Source organism: Capsicum annuum, chromosome 7, assembly GCF_002878395.1.
Source record: "Capsicum annuum cultivar UCD-10X-F1 chromosome 7, UCD10Xv1.1, whole genome shotgun sequence".
Classification (NCBI taxonomy): Eukaryota; Viridiplantae; Streptophyta; class Magnoliopsida; order Solanales; family Solanaceae; genus Capsicum; species Capsicum annuum.
In genome coordinates, this window is record NC_061117.1 from 145,600,613 (window position 1) to 145,617,100 (window position 16,488).

The window sequence follows — 16,488 nt, forward strand, 5'->3', positions numbered from 1 at the left end:
CACATGAACTGAAGTATTGAGAATGTTATAGAATTTACTATTGGGTAACAATAATTTTTTTTATTTAATTATTGAATAATTACTTGTTGTATTAAGCATAGGAAAAAATCATGTATCATGTGTACATAGAGGCATAGTCCACCACTTTATATGAAAAGTCTCTTGTAAATGCTAATCATCAATTTGACAAGTTTTCTCATCTACCGTTTGTTTTCACAATTTTCATGCTTCTGTTCCTCTTTTTTATGTCCTTTCTCATACACCTGGGAGCACCTTAGTCGAAGTAGTAGATGGTGTAGACTACCTTTGATTTGGTATCCCTTAATGGAATTCTTTTCGCATTGAGCACCCTTCCTTTAAACGGAAATGCTCAAACTTATTTTTCTTAAAAATACTAATTATTTTAGTTCCCTTAAAGACAACTATTTTATGTGCCTTGTAACCAATGACTGCCTTGCTTGTTTAGGCACCATCTTAAAAGAACCAGCTAGTTTGAGGAAGGAAAAATCTACCACATCATACAAGACAAAAGATTCATAGGACTTTCTTCACTTCTGAATAAAATTTTCTCAGTTATCATCATTGAAAGTGAAATATCCTTGTGGTCTACATAACTCATGGTCATATTATGACATACTTATTTCAACTCTTCAACTAAAATCATAATTAACAGGCTAAATTAAATGTAGATATCTAATTTAAGACTGTGGAAGCATTAGTCATTAGAAGTTTATATTTTAATAGCACATCCTGGAATGGTTTGGTTAAATTATAGGTCTTAGGAGAAGACTTCTCCATTAGTACTTGTTGTTTCTACTTTAATATTTTATCTTAATCACCAAATTTCTCCTGCTCAGCATTTAGTTTTAAAGAAGAAAAGGTTTTTATGGATGCAATTGCACTTCATAGTTTGACACGTCCATGTGGTGTCTATTAAGACGCAAGAGTCCTTACCAGAAAGGGATGGGTAATTAGTCTAATAGACTTGACAATCAGTCAATCCTTGATGCACCCCAAGGGCCCCCAAGGCATTTCACACGGAGCCAAGCTTGTGAACTTCAATATTGGCAAGGGTTATTCATAAAGAAGGATGCACTTGAGTGCATTATGGAATTTTTTCGAGAATTTTATGTGTTCGTGATAACATTTGATGGGGCATACGTTGAGAAGAAGAAGGAGGAACTGGGCTTTTAATGAATTCTTGAATTCATCACAAAGGAGGACATCCAAACAAGGCTCTTATATTCATTAAGGGTAGAAATGTAATAAGATAAAGTCTTCTTTATTTGCTAGGTATAAGTAGCTTCTTTTATGTTGGAAGACTTAGAATTTCCAAGAACGAAAAAAACTCCATTGTTATTGAGAGATTATGAGAGCTTGCTAAAGCTTTTAGTTGTTCCTTGTTTGGAAAGAAAATTGTCTGGTATTTCAATTTCCTTGAGGTTCTTCTTAGAGTTAGGTTCTTGTTGGGATATTTGAAGAAGGTTGCTTTAATTTATTAAAGTTGGTTGTCTTTGATTCTCAGTTTGTGTCTATCTATTTATCTTCTCTTGTGTTCTTCATTAATCCTCTTATTATTAGTCTTAATCGTGCTTTATTTTCTTTGTCAATCTTAGCTTCCATTTTAGGATTTGTATCATTTGGTATCAAGAGCCTAGGTTAAGATTTGTTTTGACAAATCTTAATTTTGGGATATTGATCTATTAAAAAAAAAATCCAAAAATCCAAAAAAAAATAAAAATTGTTATAATTTGTTGTTTTTGACACCAAATTTTGATTATCTAGAGTTTTTTGAGTCTAAAGCTCGAATTTCACTTGATTTGTAGTGTAGAATTGAAGATACCATGGAAGGATTTTGAGTTTTTGAAACTTTGTGAATTTTGAAAAGTGAGCTTATTTTTGGCTTGGTTTTGAAGGCTAAAAATTAGTGGGATTTGTTTGTGGCATTGAAAGGAGTACATAGATGAAGATTTCATCGAATTTGGAGTTGAAATGAAGAAGTTATGAAGATGTGAAGGTTGGGGGTTTTCATTGTTGTTCTTGAGTATCTTCACCTTGTACATGAAGAAGAAGATAGAACAATTACCCTTTGATCCAAAAATTGTTAGGTCAAAGTTGGTTAAAGTGTTAGTGGGGCCACTTGTGGAAATTTAAAAAAAATCGAATTTCCACGTGGCCAGACATGTCGGTAGTCAACAGTTTGATCGTTGACGCATCAGCCACCCGAACCCACCACGTCAACAGTGAGCAGCAACAACTCCCTACAGCGCCTGGCAGGCGCGTGATGCTCAACTTCAGAGAGCAATCTCTGCACACTTTTTATACTTGGTCAAATTTTTGGGTCCTAAAACAAATTAAGAGTCCAAATTTCGTTGTTCTTTTTTCTACACTTTCTTCCATCGATACTTAAATATTTAACAAGTAATTAACATATTTAATTATTTTTTAACTAGCTTTAAACATCCAAATCATTCCTTTGATCCTTCAAGCTAAGTAATAATAAGTAGTTCCTGCTACTTTTGTTACTTCGTTTTTTAGTATGATTTTTTCCATGCTACTTTCTTTTTTAGTTCTCTTCTTTATTTTCCATTGAAAGTTCTTCAATTCCCGTCCTTATCTTTTGAGCTTTTATTCTTGAGTCAACAAAAATTCATTCTTAACCTTCAAGTTGAGATTGGACCCTTGCAACTCATCGGAGCTAAACAAGCTACAACTATTAATTGAGGCAATTTGTGAGGCATACAAAGGTGTGATTCTTGAGTATTTGTGAGATTTTATTTGAACTAACTTAACGTGTTGGATTGTTTTGTTTGAGTGCTATAACTAGGTACCTATGTCGAACCACGGAGAAGGTGGATCGGTTACAACACGAGATCCCGCGATACTTGAATTTTTGAACATGTTCAGCATTTTTCCAATCCCTAATGGAAAAGCGGTTAGAAAGATTGGGTAATCAAGTGGAAACTCTTGAAGCAAGGAGTAGGGATGCTTCTTTAACTCCTCCGATTGCTCATCATTTTGGAAACACAAGTGGAGTTCACCATGACTCTTCCACTCCAATTTCACCTATTTAACCTAATGTTCTTCATCGAATGCTCTATCCCACATCCACCGCTTCCTCCATTATTACTCAAACCACACATGCTCCCACCAACGCCTCCAACAACTATACTTTTTACCCTGAATTTGGTGACTCTTTTCCTCGTTTTTGTGAAATTGATTTTGAAAATACAACAGGTGAAGATCCCAATCAAATCCCTAATTATAAGGTCAAATTTATGTGTAGTTATGGTGGCAAGATTCATCCTAGATCATATGATAATCAGCTTGCTTACATCGAAGATTCTGTCTTTCACTACTTTCTTGCTTGTTTTTCCATTCGATGGACCCGATTTTTTCACCATTTTCAATAAAAACCTCAAAATCAAATAGAGGATTTCGAAACAGAGTACGAATTTTTAGGTAGGTTATACGGCAGAAAAGTGTAACAAAAGAAAGATTTATTGATATCAAATTATAGAGTAAAAATATACTCACAGTTTCTATTTTTTTTTAATTGTTATTTGTCTTAGCTGGACGGTTAATAGAAAATAGCTATTGTATATGCTTGTAAAAACTGTACGGATATATGAACACTGCATATGCATGCATAGATTCCCCTTCTATCTTGTTATAGAAGTATATTAATGTGGTATAAAAGAGTATCTATTGGGTATATAATCCCCTCTTTCTTTTTTAAAAAGTGTATCAATGTAATATAAAAGTATATCAATGTAGTATAAAGTGTATCAATCTAGTATAAAAGAGTATCAATTGGATATATGGACACTGCATATGCATAGATTCTCCTTCTATCTTGTTATAAAAGTGTATCAATGTGATATAAAAGAGTATCAATTGGATATAGGATCTCCTCTTTCTTTTTTAAAAAGTATATCAATGTAGTATAAAAGTGTATCAATATGGTATAAAAGTTTATCAACTGGGAATAGAAACTGCATGTGGCCGATTGGGCAAATGGCTAAAAGAGGGAAATAAATTTAGCTGACTGGCTAAAGTTATCCACCTTTTTAAATTGTGGGCCTTTTTTTTTTTAAAAAAAAAAATGGTCAACCCATGTCCTTTCCCCTAAAAATAATACCAAAAATTCTCCCCTAAGAAAATAAGGAAAAGTTTCCAACTTTACTCACAACCCATATGGGCCCAATCTTCTTCCTTTTAGGCTTGGACTTGAATCATGAAATATGCATAGCACTTTGCCCATTCTTCTCCATAATTCATGGACTCATTCTTGGGCTCCTCTTCCATCATAGCATCTTCTTGATTTCACATGGAAGCCCAATAATCTGAGCTTGAGGCTTTGACGAAGGTCTTCTTAGGGCTTCAATAGCATCACCATTGCCTATGGAGCTATCAGGTAGTCTTTTATCATTATCATCATGTAGCTCTAGATAGTTAATATTATCAGTTCCCTTGGGTTAAAACCAATGCACATAGTTGTGTTGTCTGAAAGCTTGAACGCGCTTTGGAGCTCGAAAGGATGTCAAACTTGGAATTGCAGAAAAAGATAACCATACTGAAAAGCCAATTGCATGAATAAGTTCAACCAAAGTAGCTGCTGGGTTAGCAACCAAAAAGATGATTACTTGTCACCTGGAAAGGATGTTGTACTACATTGACTAATTCTAGTCTTTCTCATGAGTAGCTTGCTGGAGCAGCATTTTGAGCCTCCCGGTCAATGTATAGTTCGAGACATGTTCATTTTGTTCCCTACAGTGAATGTCTTTTGTCAGTATTTCTTGACAGTTAATGTTTGTCTCTAAGCAGTACCGGTACTAGTACCATTTGTTCCTTGCCAATTCTTACTCATTCAATATCATTTGCGAAGAGAGTGCCACAGAAATGGACACCCATATCCTGCTATTGCAAGCTGTGGAAGTGCCTCTTCTTACAAATGTTTTTCTATCTACAAGTTTGCAATCTCACAATGTCGTTTAGGTCTCATGATGTTGCAAGACACTATGACATTTTGGTATTGCAAACTTGTAAGATAGAAAAATGTAAAGAAAACAGGGATTGTAAGAAGACGGAGGCACTTCCACAGCGGGAGGGCTTTTCCTCCTTTCTCTTGGAAGTGTGCGCGTAAAATCATATTTGATCGTATTGCAGTTTTAAGTGAACTTAAGAACGTGGAAGCAAAACTTTTACCAATCAATTGAAAAGGTACTAGTCACTTTTGCAATTGAGCAAGGAACAGAATGGGAAAACATAAATAAAAATATAGGTGGGCTACAGTCGTGAAAAATCATATCCGGAACGGGTATTGCACAAATCTTAAAACCATAGTTTATGTGACGAACACTTTGAACCGTTGCTCCAACCCTCTCAACCCCAAAGAGACGATTTAAAAAACAAAAGCAAGAACATAGGACATAGCAATGCGGAGAATGATGCTGGAAAGTTTTCAAGACCCTAAATTACAGAGAAAAATAGACCATCAAGATATGCTGCATCGCTGACTGCGAGGTAGTTGAGGAAGGCAGAGGTTGATGAGGCAGTCCTGCATAGCTCTTTGGTGGGTGCAAAGAGCTATGCAGCTCAGACTTTTCCAATAGATTACATGGTGTACAAACGGCTTTGCTTGTATTTCCTCATGATACACACTTGCATATCTCAAGAGTTATATTTTGGCATGCAAATTAAAGCAAAGAGCTCTACATGCCTGGGTTTCACTCACAATTGGGAAACATGACTAGTTTCATTTAGGAAGAGAGCCGAAGATATAGTTGTAGAAATCTTTTCCTTTAACAGTTCCTCCTCCACCAACGACAGCTTCAGTATCATATGTGACTGCCCTAGTGCAGTCAGGGCAGTAGGTAATCTGCACCGACAAAATATCCACCTAGTTTTAGAGTTCATCATTGCAGATTGAGCTCAAGAAGAGGAGGGTGCATTTCCTGTCTCCATAAGATACAGTGACACAGGAAAATAGCAAGCAACAAAATCCACATCCATTTTGACAAAAGCGATAACCAGTAACAAGGTCATGCTTTGAGCAGTCATCTTTCAGGAACTACTAACATTGAAAATGATACAATAGAGGCAGTACAGCTGCATACCTCCAATAATTTAGGCTGAAAATGGCAATCAAGCACGACATCAACCCCATACATTGCCCTAGATTTGCTATGATGCAAATCTGGATGAACAGCAGCTGCAGCTTTAAAAGCCGATTTGATCATATTTCTAATCCTTGAGTGGATATCCTGCCGGTTAACTGCAACAAAGATAAGAGAGTGAGGCTAGTAATTAGATCACTATGTCTCCCTAAATCAACAACATGCGGACAGGAGGAAATCAAAGTATTGATAATTGAAAAGGAAATACCCTCACCCTCATGTTCCTTCTCAAATTCTTTCACAAAGTCTGGTGTATTCATATGGTTCAACCCGCCTCTATAGTTCTACAGGAGAATATTATGCTAAATGTCACAAACCAAGTCAAGGAATTAAATCATGCAATTACATGAAATAAAATATTCAAATTGATAATGGAACTGGACAATCAACAAATAGGGGAAGTAAGTAATCAGCGCTCTTACCATCACAGTAAATGAGTCTCATATTCATCAAAGCTATGTTTATCCAAAGTGTGTGTTGTTTGCCAATCTAACCTGATAGGAAAATGGAACAAAATTGGCCAGAGACGAGAAAACAAAACTGAAAGAAGGCATTTTATATGTTATAATGTAAAGTATCTTAGTAAAACTGTTCCCTTTTCAACTTCTCGACCACCCATGAGAACACCTACACCATTGAATATGCACATACCCAGAAAACTTCTGCAAGGAAGATCTCCAGGGGATTCATACTGCGAACCAAGACAATATATCGGAGATCAAATTTTCTCCCTTCAAAAAGAGCAGGATGCTCAATGTACTTCTGACTGATTTTTGGGCCAGTCTCCATGAGACGAATAATAGCAGATAAGTTGCTAGTTATTGTCGTATCAATAGTTCTTGCCATGTTTCATGGCTTCAGGATCCACAAATTGTCTAGTTTCTCACTTTCACGTAGGTGAAAATCTCCAATAAGTTGACTTAGCTGTGTCTCAAGATTATAAGTAGGCTGAATCTATTCGACCAATCCATGAGCCTGTTATAAGTGGACAAATTTAGCATCAGCATTCTGCATAAAGAACAAGTGCTCAACCACTATAAAAAACATATCTATGATGACCTTCAGAATAGTTTCAGCTAAATGATGTTTCATAACCAGGCAAGCCTCAAACGGAAATTGATTTATATATTGTTCGTCATTTATTCCTGTTGCCTTCTTTGTCTCTTTATCTATCTGCAGGCTTGTCCATATAATGTCTGCATCTTTGGGCTCAGTTGCTACAAACACCGCCAGCAATGTGCAAGGTAAGTCATGAGTGAGTCTTGAGCCAGTTAAATGGTTCATAAAATTGTCTTCAAACAATTGGTACACACTTTCTTGACTGTAAGCAATATGAGTGCACGGAACATTAAAGAAGTCCAGACAGTGATAATAACACAAAAATAGTCAACAGATAAAAGGGAAATTTTAGTGGCATCAAAATAAACATACCAATAACAAACTCAGGACGAGTCAGATATTCTTCCACTTGAGGTATGTCAGCGTACACACGTAAAGCACGTCCATCACGACGACACAAGACTACTTGTAATTGATGACCCCTGTATTGGGCTAGCAATTTTGATCGATTGCAATTTGTTCTTGTATTTTTCATATTCCTGAAGAATTACAAAAACCAAATTTCATGTTGAGCATCTATATTCAATTAACAAGAATAATTAAATATGAAAAAGTAAATACATACTTTGATAAAATAATTTCTTGGGGTATTGAACCAAGCAGTTAGGCAAGCAGATCGTTGCTTCTCTTCCCCAATACCAAATAGGTAATCATGAGTGCACTCATCACCTTCTCGAACATCATCAATCGGCCAAAGAATTGAATAACTAAAATCATTAATTCAACTAGTGAAGTTTAAGAAATATATGGCAGTTCAAAGAGTTAAAAGTTTAAATGCACAATAATTTCAACAGAGAAGCAGACGTGCGTATCAAACTCAGTTTTAATTTCCTCATCAGCCTTTCCATTGGAAAAAGACCTTCATCCTTTGGCCAACGAGCAGACTATGAGAAGGATAATTTTCCAATATTCCATTGAGACGGATACATTTATGTTCTAACATTTGTCTTCTAACAGTGGATCACATTTCAGTCGCTAAGCTTTTTCCAAGGAGAGTTACTTAGTAACAAACTTTTTTCTCAAACCCACCCCCTTTAATTGGAATACAGAGGAAAATAAGTGATATGTTAATTGCTGTTTAAAATCTAACAAATATTAACACTAACATTATTGATTGGAAACAGTGGTTAATTAACAGAGATACTTGAAATGAGTAGAGCATAACTTCTTTCCCTCTTCTTTTCATCTATTATTTTGGATAGTCATGTAAGAAATCTACCCACAAAATGGAAAGCCCATATTACAATTTGATTACCTTAAAGACCGGCATTACTATCTACTTGTTCCAACCAATCATCCATACAAGTGATTTCTCTTGGTACCCAAAGAAAATGGTTCACCAAATAATAATACAAATCCCAATATGTAGGCAAGAAACGAGATATTTTATTTACTACTTTCAAAAATTCATTTATTGCCAATTCATTGGAAACAACTATTTTCGATTAAACAATTGAGACTTTTGAACAGAGGGAGGACATATACTTTTATTATTTTTAAAACTGGAAGGGAAGACATATGCTTTTTATTATTTTCTTCCTAAGGCATTTCCTGTTTACTCCAACACATACAAAATGTACTTTTTTCCATAATGAATACATACAAAATGTAGTTTACAGAAAAGGAAAATCCCAATATGTACGCAAGAAAGCAGGTGGTTTAAGAAGAGAACCTCACAGCTGATGCCAACTTGCCCTCCGGCATGTAGAGAAAAGGAGATACTCTAAAATTTGGCTTGTCGCTATGGCACAAAGCAGAACCAAGTTCATCCATTACATACCTATGAGCACAAACAAACATAAACATAAGAGGATATTACACATATAAGCATGAGTTAAGAAAACAATGTCCAGAATCACAAAAGAACTGTATCCTGATAGTCCAGCAACTTTGACACGACCAGTTGAAAGATTTCTTAGTTGCAATAGCAACTCCCACCAACTTAATAACGGAGCCAAGTTAAACATTTTGGCAAAACAAACACAAGAATTCTCACATTAATAGAACTAAATATACCAAGTTACGGCTGCTTCTGCATTCATAGACATGTTTTAATTCCCAATTGCTAAAAGTCCAAGTGTCTACTTTTCAACAGCTAGAATTCCTGTGACTTCAACTCACAGAAAAGAGTGCTACCATTTCTAGGTCCTATTGAGCCTGCAGATGCAATCTTCAGAACCAAGCAAGAGAAAAGCTAGAAACCAAAAGCTTCAGTTGAGAATGCCTAATAAACTGAACTATTTCATGTTGTTTAGAGCTGTTGTATAATGGAAACAGGACATCACATGGAGACAGCAACTTTGGAGATGACCATAATTTCTAGCTTGCATACCATACAGACGTTTCATCAATCTTTTCTTCATCAGCAAGTCAATACGTCATTAAGTACAACCACATAGCATTTATGACACAATCTGTTAGAGGTTCTCCAGCAGCCCATTCAGGAAGACCTGGTTGCAACATTGAATCAACCACAGACTTACTGGACTCCAATATTTTGGATGTGTTTACTCCATTTAGTAGGGAAAGATTAGGCAGGGCTTCAACAATTTCAGCCGCACTTTCTCCTAAAGGCCCTGGGATATCCACCTGTTCCATAGTTTACATAAATATATCATTATGTGCTCCCACTAAAGCAGCAGTAGTTAAAAGAGGTACCTCCAGAGAATGCAAGCAACTGAATCCTTTAAGAAGCTGCAATAAATCGCTAAGAGAATTCTGGTCTAATGGATTTCCACGCAAGTTCAAATAACAAAGAGATGTGATCTCATTGGGATTAAATGCCTGAGAAAAAGCCGCAGCGTGGACGGGAAGATTAGGAGGATAAATGAGAGTCCACGACATCCATAAAAGACAGCCATAGTTTCACATATCTCAAAGAATCTAATATTCTCAAAAAAGAAGGGAAGGAGAGGAATTTTATGATAAATTCAACAGCTCCTTTATTTGGGAAATAAGTAAACATTTGTGTAGGCTTGACCTTGTTCATCAGATTGCGAATAGACCTTTTACTAAGGTCTAGAGATGTCACACTCTCCAAAGGGCGATCTCTTTGATGGGCACAACCTGCATTGTCTTTATCATAAATTCCACCACAAAATCCTAATGCCCACTCTCCGTAGTTAGACGTAAATTTTGAGTTGCGAATTTCCAAACCAGTACAACCCTGAATGATAGCAGCCTCTGAATTACTATCCAAAGAAGAAAAGGAAGAAGCATCAATTACTATTCAAGCTTGCCAAACAAGAAAATTGTTGAGCCCAGCATCAAGTATTATTATTAAAAAAAAAGGATTTAAGCACTGACTGCTCCACTGGCCCAGTTAATGAGCTCTTGGCAACTTACCTATGCTCCAAAATTGGATTATTATTCAAGCAGAGAGCTTTAAGATTTTTGAGTCGGATAACTTCCTTCGAAACAGCCTCAGCATCCCATAGATTGTTGTTACACAGGCTCAATGCCAATAAGTTCTGATGCAAGAAATTTTAAATTAACAAGTGAAAAAAGGGCAGCCCAGTGCACTAAAGCTACCGCTATGCGCGGTGTTCGAGGAAGGGCCCCACCACAAGGGTGTATCATACGCAGCCTTACCTTGCATTTCTCTAGGAGAAATGCAAGAGGCTGTTTCCAACGCTTGAACCCATGACCTCCTTGGTCTCATGACAGCAACTTTACCAGTTACTCCAAGGCTCCCCTTCTTTAACAAGTATTTATGAAAAAAAAAAAAAGAAAGGAAAGCAACAACAAGAACATTGTAAGGAGTGCGAGAAAAAACATAGTGAAAAGCACCAATGCACTACAAACTACTCATTGCATACATATAATGTTTTGCCCTATAAGGTTGCTATTGTTTGCTGCTTCTAACCACTAACTTAAAAGATCTGCATTAAATGAATAACAAAATCTAATAAGAACATCTAGGCTAGCCATTATTATTGTTTTGTATATTTTTAATAAGGATCTAGGCTAGCTATTATGTACAAGAGACCAGAGCTTGCATCTCTTATCCATAGGGAAGGTGGGAACAGTCATAGTGCAAAGTAAAATATTAAAGGGAACTAATTATCTACGGCCAAAACCATCGGCAGCCCCTTAAACTTGGCACGATCTTTCACTTTGGCACCTCAACTGAACGTTGTTCACTTTAGGCACCTCAAGTAGCCATAAACTGTCATTTTGGCACCTTTTGCTGATTCAGCTAAGAGAGTATATTACACTCGCTTTTGGACACGTTTCAGGGGTATTTTCGTAATTTTTGAGGGGTATTTTCATAATTTTTTATCTTTAATTTGTTTTAAATTATTGAAATTGTTTCCAAATCAGCAACAATATATATACATAGCAATTAATGACATAATTATCCAACTCATTAATATATATACACAATTAAATTAAAAGAACCAATTAATTGATGTGGATGTCTCTCACTGTATTGGGGTAGGTTGGATGAAATGGAGGCTTGCTTCGGGGATTTTATGTGATAAGAAGGTGCCCCTCAAGCTCAAAGGCAAATTCTATAAAGCTGCGATCCGGCCGGCTATATTGTATGGGGCGGAGTGTTGGCCTGTTAAGAACTCTCACGTCCAAAAGTTGAAGGTGGCAGAAATGAGGATGTTGCGTTGGATGTGTGGATTCACGAGGGTTGACAAGGTTAGAAATGAGATTATTCGAGAGAAGATGGGAGTGGTGTTGCTGGAAGATAAGATGCAGGAAGTGAGATTGAGATGGTTTGGTCATGTGATGAGAAGGGGCACGGATGCCCCTGTTCATAGGTGTGAGAGGTTGGCCTTGATGGTTTCAAGCGGGGGAGGGGTAGAGCGAAGAAGTACTGGAGAGAAGTAATTAGACGTGACATGGAGCAATTACAGCTTTCTGATAGGAAAGTGTGGAGGAAAAGCATTAGGGTAGAGGGCTAGGGTGGGTGGTCAAGTCGTAGTCTATAGTTAGGAGGGTTTGGTGTAGCTTGGTTGGTAGGTCTAGGGGAGGGGGAGGGGGAGGGGGGTCCATTGTATGTTTGTGTACTTTATTGTTGTGTTATTTTATTCCTGTTGCACGCTTTTGACTTTTTTTTCCTTTGTCCTTTTGTCTTGAGCCGGAAGCCTATTGTAAACAGCCTCTCTACTTCCCCGGAGGTAGTGGTATGGACTGCGTACATTTTACCCTCCTCAGACCCCACTAGGTGGGAATATATTGGATTTGCTGTTGTTGTTGTTGTAATTGATGGCACGTGGCATTTTCCAAAATAATTATAAAATTATTTAATTTTATTTGGCATCCCACCCCCACCCCACCCCCCAAACCCCAAAGTCATCTTCTCCACCACCACCCATCTCCCCGACAACCCCAAAGTCATCTTCTCCACCACCACCCATCTCCCCGACAACCCCCACCCCAAGTCCTCTTCTCTATTTGGCAGCCCCCCACCCCACCTCACTCCACTCTTCTCCTTTATTCTCTCTCCTTCACACTCTCTTTTACAGTTTCACATAAACAAAAAAGACAAGCCAAAAAAAAGAAAAATAATTAAAACGAATTCAAAAATGTCACTGTGTGTTTGTTTATTTCTTCAAGAAGATAAGTAAATCATTTACATTTTCCAAATCATTCAAAGAATTCAAGCTTCCAAAAACTTCTATAAAGGATGAGCAAAACGATGGATTGAAAAATTCAACCTCCATTAATGGAGGATTCAACCTCCATTAATGGAGATTAAGGTTGTGTGGAGTTTAGTGATTGTGATGCTATGGTGGTAATGGAAATTTGAAAGTGGGTATGGAAGAAAATGAAAGAAAAATGTATGAATAGAAAAAGAAAAAAGAAAACGTTGGGGGTGGGGTGGGTTGAGGAAGATGATATGGGGTGGAAGGGTGGTTAGGAAGATAATATAAGGTGGGGGTGGGGTTATTAATATTTTTTATTTAAATTACAACAACAACAAACCCAGTGTATTCCCACATAGCATATTTTTTTATTTAAATTAATTATATAATTTTTTTTTATAAAAATGAAAAATATCTTTTTATAATTGGTTCCTTTCCATGTGTTTTAGTCTTTTAAAAAAAAAATAAAAAAATTTAGGTGCATATAGTGATGTGGCAATTTAAATGAGTTGGCACAAATTAATTGGTCGTTTTATCTATGCTAGCGGCAAGTGAGATGTCGAAAGGTGTCAAAATAACATAGTTTATGGCTACTTGAGGTGCCTAAAGTGAACAACGTCCGGTTGAGGTGCCTAAGTGAAAGTTCGTGCCAAGTTTAGGGGGCCACCGATGGGTTTGGCCATTATCTACAGATATAACTTGTGCTATCATGAGCTAGTACAAGAGAAAAGTGTGTAATACCAAGCCCGGGAAAGTCACTCGGTTCCTACTTGTTTTTAGTTTCTATGGACCAGGTTGATATCACATTATAGAGCTATAAAGAAAACGTACCGGACATTTATCAGGCAAATCAAGAGATACAAACATGTCATCATCAATGTCAAGGTCCTCAAGCTCCAACCATCTCGTATCATCCCAGCCTTCTTTTACCTTACGCATTTCTGTCCGCATTATTTCCGCAGCACTCAGTTTGCTACTATCCTCTTCACCTGCACCTCCCTCTACATCACCTGCCTCCTCATCCGCTGAGTTCAAATCAATATCTACACACATTAATGCAGCCATTCTTTCTGCTAAACCCGGAATTTCACGCAACTGCATTATGAAATTCAGAAAATATACTCATATATCCAAAAGTTAATTGCAAATAACAGAAACTATAGCCCGAGAAAAAACAATTAATTCGTCACCAATTTTCCATTAAGGTGTAAACTCCAAGCGTTATCATTTTGGGAGAGATAAAGGAGTGTACGTGGCGTATATAGTATGTATATCACCTCATTTTTTGAGCTAAAGCGTCAAAAACACACTTGAAATGTCTTTTTTTTTTACTTATATCACCAAATGTTTATGATGACTATCAGGTGTGTTTAGATGCACAGTAGAATATTTCAGGTGTGTTTTGATAAACATTTGGAGATAGTTTCGGTAGGAAACAAACACACCTAATAATTTAGGTTTAATACTCCAAAACACGGAATAATTTAGGTGTGTTACCCTTCACTCTTCATTTTGATAACATGAAACCGTAAAATTATTGTGTTACGTATATCACTCTATTTTTAGAGAATAAGTACCTGCTTATAAGCATTGGATAGGCGAAAAGTCCAAGCATGATCAACAAGGAAGAGATTGGAGTATTTGGCTATGAAATCAGAAGTGAAAAGAAGCCTTCTTCGGCGGCCATCATCGGGCGGCTAAATCTGGAAAAAGCGGCCGCCGTCGAAAGTGTCGGAGGAGATCTTCTGAAAGAGAAGGCTGTGGAGTGCTTGGGGTATGCCGGCCGCCGCAAGGAGTACGCCATGGACCTTAACGAAGTCCCCGTAGGATTGAAGTCTGTTCATTTCTACTCAGTTCAAGGGAAGCGAGTCTGCTTGCTTACTCCGATGGAGAGGAGAAAAAGGGTTTTACAAACAGGGTTTTTCAAATGCCAAGGTCATGTTTGGTTGTCTTTCCTTACTTTCCACAAAATTATGACAACCGAGTATTTAGCTCTGCTTGGAATTATGAAGATATTATAATTAGTAGTTGTTTAGTCATGAGAATTATTTTTTTTTTAAAAAAAATTTATTTTATTTTAGTGAAAAAATAAAAATAATATGTGTTTGGCAATGAGAATTTCAAATATAATTTAGAATTGTATTTGAAAAAGTGAAAATAAGAAAAATTTAGTAGCCGTTTGGTCATGAAAACTAAAATTTTCTGGAGTTGGAGTTGGAGTTGTGTTTGATCATGTCTTTTTTAATTTTATTTTTTTTTGAATTTTGAAAAAAAAAATTTAATATGATTTTATGGCCTAACTTTTACAAACTATCAAAATCACCCAACTAAAATTTATCTACTAATGGAAAAAGAACACAATTAGCCACTATTATAAAAATAATTACATATACATGATCATATTTAATGAATTTCAATTATGACATATATAATATTTACATTAATAGTTGTTTTCTCATATTTGAAAATTTTAAATATGGATGTTGTATTAATAGATCACTGCTTCCTGTTTTTTAGGTAACAAATATTATCTTTCAAGCAAATTTATTTTTTTAGGAATTTATTTCCTTCATTTTCCGTTCCTAAAAAATAAGAAATGATGAGTTGTTATTAAATTTTAGGGTGTCGCTAATTTATTTTTTTAATTTTTCTATACATGAAAGATTTTACTGTGTGTGAATAAATTATTTCTATGTAAAACATGTTTTGCATATTTATGATATATTATATCATATACCATAAATATATAAATATGCTTAGTATGTTTCTTTATACTTTATATTTTTATATATGTGTGTATATGGTATATACATGGTATAAACTTCATATATAATATACTTTGTATATTTATATTATAAATATGCTTAGTTGTTTCTTAATACTTTGTATATTTATATATATGTGTATATGGTATATACATGGTATAAACTTCATATATAATGTACTTTGTATATTTAGATTATAAATATGCTTAGTATGTTTCTTAATACTTTATATATTTATATATGTGTATATGGTATATACATGGTATAAACTTTATATAGTAATATTTTTGGCAGTTTAAAATTTAAATTTTATGTAATTTTGAAAAGAGTGAAGATAGGGTGTAATAGATACTAAACTGTTGAAATTTATGAAAATTGCCTCTTATTTTATGTATGGATTAATTAGGTGGGATTTAATAATTTATGTATTAATCTTTCATCTTTTATTCTGTATAAAATAATATATTGATTATCTCGTAACTTATACTGGATAGACGCGGCTCGTGTCAGCACGAACCCAATATCTCATATTTTCAAGTGATGAAGTTTTTTACCTATTCATTTTTAAAGAATTAGAAAAATAACTAATAGTTTAGGAAAAATCATTGTATCAAAGAGGTTAATAAAATGACAAAACATTAAGTTGTAAGTGCTCGCGACTGTTATTCACTATTTAGGCAGAAAGGACGGACCCTCTGTAAGCTGCAATGCCAAAAAAAAGTACCATAGTAAAATTTGAACTATATAGAAACAAATAAAGAGAAGTTGGTCCAGACACAAATTTTGATTTCAATTAATATTGTATGTTGGATACAAATTTAGTAA

The 16,488-nt window shown here is 35.6% G+C and overlaps 1 pseudogene; it reads right to left on the reverse strand.

Moving 5' to 3' along the window:
* Window positions 1-5,249: 5,249 nt before the first annotated feature.
* Window positions 5,250-14,877, reverse strand: LOC107876451 (annotated as a pseudogene).
* Window positions 14,878-16,488: the final 1,611 nt, after the last annotated feature.